The sequence below is a fragment of the Mytilus californianus genome, unplaced genomic scaffold (assembly GCF_021869535.1).
Source record: "Mytilus californianus isolate M0D057914Y unplaced genomic scaffold, xbMytCali1.0.p SCAF_2, whole genome shotgun sequence".
Lineage (NCBI taxonomy): Eukaryota > Metazoa > Mollusca > Bivalvia > Mytilida > Mytilidae > Mytilus > Mytilus californianus.
The window spans coordinates 87,306,228-87,311,156 of NW_026262668.1; positions in this window are offsets into that span (position 1 = coordinate 87,306,228).

Here is a 4,929-nt window from a genome sequence, read left to right on the forward strand (position 1 = left end):
ATAAATGTTGAAAATATGCCGCTCAGCCCTATATTTTGACCTTTGAATAAAATAGTAGTGCATATCAACTTTCCGTTCTGGGATATAATTTTTCATGTAACTTCACAGTAAAAGTGGCACAGTTTTAGCTGCAAAGGGAGTTCCTATGGGAAATTGCATTGTCTATATTTACAGAATTGCAACCTCAAGTTAGAGCTGATGAAGTTTTCTATAATTTTAATATAATTTGTTCCAAAAGTAGTACACCACACTGTAAAAATATTATTGAGAAAGCGCAGGTGGGATTTTTTTAATTTTCATTTATTGTTTAAAAAAAATGCACTACGAAATAACTGTGTTCTCAGGCCTAAGATATGCTATACTAAAATAAGGGTATTGGAGTCCGATCACAAATTCACACTCATCAAACTGCAAAGGAAAAGGTACTATATGTGGCTGTTTTATCCCTTTAAAATAATTGAGAGATACAATGATTAATAACACTTTTTAAAAGTGAAGAAAAAAAGCCTCTACAAAAATGTAAAATTACCTAGGCTCAGTAGGCTGTAATGAGCTAAGGGAGATAAGTAAGATTTTAGCAAAAGTATGCAAATTTCAAGAAAATTTGGATTAAACTGACAAATGCATCAGATATAAGTTTTCCCAGCAGGTAGATGAAATAACAAGACCAATACTGGGTCAGGACCTGTGCCACTGCATGGTATTGATTGAGGTAACATTTATACTGGAGCACAACTGAATTTCCTTGTAAAATGCTGTAGACCAAATATAAAAACCATTCCTTCTCATAGAAGCCAAGAAAACTTTGATGAAAAATTACCTTGTAAAATGAGTATTGTAAAATTTCAAACTAACGGCAAACAGGAAGTGGCTACACTGCTGATGTTAAAATTGCTTAATCCCTACAACTCAACATAATCAAGCTGCAGACAAAATATTAATTCAATACCTTTCATAGAAGCCAAGAAAACTTCGATGAAAGTTTCCTACCCATGGTCTTTCAGATGGATGAAAGAACAGAGTCCAGGGGTTACTAGGTCTGCTTTTGTCCTTCGGTGATACAGGTAAAAATAAATAATTATGATAATATCTTGTTGGTTGAGAGAAGTGCTCTATACAATTTCTAAGCATACACATGTGCAAGTCAATGTGTCAAAATATTGTGTATTTTCTGATTTTACATTTTAATATCATTTCACTGATGTATTTTCAATGAAAACATTTTTTTAAACCAAACAAAATTTTTACTTTTTTTTCTAAGGGCTAATTTAGTCATCTTTTTCCATAGGAGTTTGTCTATTTTGTCAAACCACATAAATCTTTTTTTCCTTCATATTTCCTAATACACTTCACACTAACTCTGGGTAAGATTCATTGAAATGCATCAAACATCTAGACAGAGTTCTGACTTCTTACCCAATAATAACCCAACTCTTCAGCATCCCTGTATGTTTGTAATTAATTACAAATGTATCTTTTATATATCACATTTTATTAATCATATCAAAGTAAATACAAGCATTAAATAATTTTGTAACAATATTTCCTACTTTAATATACATAAAATATATTCATACATACAGTAAAATTTCTAAAAGTAATATTAGCTAGGCGACAAAATTAAAAACAGAAGTACAAGACAACAGTGCTAAGTATTATGACAGAGAGCATTTATCTGATGTGAGCTGAATGAAAGTTTATGTTACACAATTGGCAGGACAATATTTACAATATTTTTTCTTTGGACACACTAATAAATTTACTGGTTAGAGTTCTAATAATTTGCCTTAACAGAAAATTGAAAATATTGCAATTGGCTGATATCACAGTTATGCCGTCTTGTGAGCTACCCACTTAAAATCTCTCTGAGGACCCTGCTATTTAATAGATTTACAGTTATGTTTTTACTGGCAAATATAGTAAAAAAAAAAATATATGATGCTTTGCCAAATGAAAAAAAAAATATTCATAACTCAAACATTTGACAGCAGCTGCCTTAAAAATCAACAAATAATCATCATGATCATACTAATAAATATATGTTTTTACTCGGCCATCCATTAAAAGTACAAAAGTTATAAATATTTTGGTTGTTAAAATATTTCTTTATTCATGGTGGCCATTTTTATAGAGCAACATTAACAGATACTTTAAATACTATTCATTAACTTGCTATAACAGTAAAATGATTGATGCAAAGTGAAGTTTGAATGACTTCTTTTAATACAACTATCAGGTAAACTTGACTTTCAACCTATGCATTTTAAATTTAATAAGATTTAGCTTATCCCCAGATATTAGGGACAGATAAAATACCAAACATTTTGTACTTTTCAAGTATAAATTCAAGGAAAATCATATGACTTCATAAAAAAAAAATGAAAAAATCATATATTCTTCATTTATAGTAGTAGGTGTAATAAAGCTTGCTATTAGCCCAAGAAAAAAAAAATTTGTGGTGACGATTCCAAATTTTAAAATTCATTGTACAATAAAGGTGACTACATATACTTGTCTTACTTTATCCCTTTCGTAACTTTGATGCTAGAGGATTATAAAGCAAAAGTTATATAAATGTAGCTAAGTAAACTCAACAAATTAATTTTGTATTTGATGCTGCTACATATAATCATTTCATGCAATTTTATTTACAATATAATATAATACTAAAAGCTCATTTCTAATATGGATTTAGCAACTGTATACTAAACAACATTAAACATAAACAAAGAAATGGATATAAATAGCACCATATAACATGAATAATACAAGATTTATTTTAAGGATTTTGATCCTTTGTAAATTTCGATTAAAAAAATTCATAAAGTTTATCTTTGGCCTAAAAACTTACCAAAACTTTTAAAATATAAAAAAAAAAAAAAAAAGAGTTTCACACAAATCTTTCTTATTTTTTTCTGCAATAAATTGTGTAACTATTACATGTATAATTATGTCAAAGCAACACTAACCCCTGTAGCTTTTACAAAACAAGTTCAATCTTTGCAGCTGATTGATGATGATTTAGGGATCATAGATTTATTCTTACGAGGAAGCTCCGAGCATGCTCGGAGGATGCTCGGAGCTTTTTCAGTAGGCTCTTCTCTGCAGTTTATGTGAAAATAATTATCATGATCCATTAAGATGTCAATCAAATCTACACCACTTCTATAATAAGGAAAGTTGAGCATTATAGAGGAAGCTCAATTAACACCTGTGTAAACAACTGATCTATTCAAATACATTTTGCATGAAATTTTACAAATTATAGAATAGATAAGAAATTCTTCAACAGTAATGTGTAATGCTTGGAAAGAAATCTCAAGTCTCCACAAAAAAGTGAAAGTCATTTAACAAAAAATATACAATTATTATATTTAATAATAATTTCTTTTTTTATAATAAAAAAATTCTCAAATTTTATAATTAGATGATATGATTTAAATATAGTTTATATTATATAATATGCTACATAAAAGTTATCAAGACACAAACAACAGTCAGGGGGCGATACTAAACGAGTTATTTTTTTTAGTTACTTATATTAATAGGTATTTTTTGTTTTTTTAAATTATTTGATATAATCTCAATTGTTATTTTAAATGTCAAAAGTGGACTAAATGTAGTTTTTAAGAATTTTTATATCATTTCATTAAGTAAAATTAAGTATTTATCCAACTTGAGATTAGTATAGAGAGGTTACTTTAAAAATAATGACAAAAATATTACTTTTATAAATTATCTTATACATCTTCGAAAAACTAAGTATACTTACAATTATTTAAGGAACATATGTAATTGTTTTTGATAAATATTTCAAATTATAAATAACTTCAAGTCTTAATTTAATCACAAGGTTCCATCCATTTATATTTGTTCATCTCTAAGATTTTGAAGGAAAATGCTATTTTAATAGCCCCAAGAGACCAATCTATGACCAAGAAGTGTGGCATCAGAAAGGCAATTAGTGTTTCAGGAGGATTTAAATAGTTTTATACTGCATGGGGAAAATAACCAGATGTGAAAATTTGTTAAAGCTTGTAAAACCTGTATGAATGGACACCTATAGAAATAATATTAACAGAAGTTACTTATTCATGATATATAAGTAATATTTGAAACAACCTTGTTTTCAATATAACTTGTAAGGTAATTTTGAAAATTATAAGTTTTTAAATAATTGTAAGTATACTTAGTTTTTCGAAGATGTATAAGATAATTTATAAAAGTAATATTTTTGTCATTATTTTTAAAGTAACCTCTCTATACTCATCTCAAGTTGGATAAATACTTAATTTTACTTAATGAAATGATATAAAAATTCTTAAAAAATACATTTAGTCCACATTTGACATTTAAATAACAATTGAGATTATATCAAATAATTTAAAAAAACAAAAAATACCCTATTAATGTAAGTAACTAAAAAAAATAACTCGTTTAGTATCGCCCCCTGACTGTTGTTTGTGTCTTGATAACTTTTATGTAGCATATTATATAATATAAACTATATTTAAATCATATCATCTAATTATAAAATTTGAGAATTTTTTTATTATAAAAAAAGAAATGATTATTTTAAAAATATAATAATTATATTTTTTTTGTTAAATGACTTTCACTTTTTGTGGAGACTTGTGATTTCTTTCCAAGCATTACACAGTACCGTTGAAGAATTTCTAATCTATTCTATAGTTTTGTAAAATTTCAGGCAAAATGTATTTGAATAGATTAGATGTTTACACAGGTGTTAATTGAGCTTCCTCTATAATGCTCTACTTTCCTTATTATAGAAGTGGTGTAGATTTGATTGACATCTTAATGGATCATGATAATTATTCTCACATAAACTGCAGAGAAGAGCCTACTGAAAAAGCTCCGAGCATCCTCCGAGCATGCTCGGAGCTTCCTCGTAAGAATAAATCTATGATC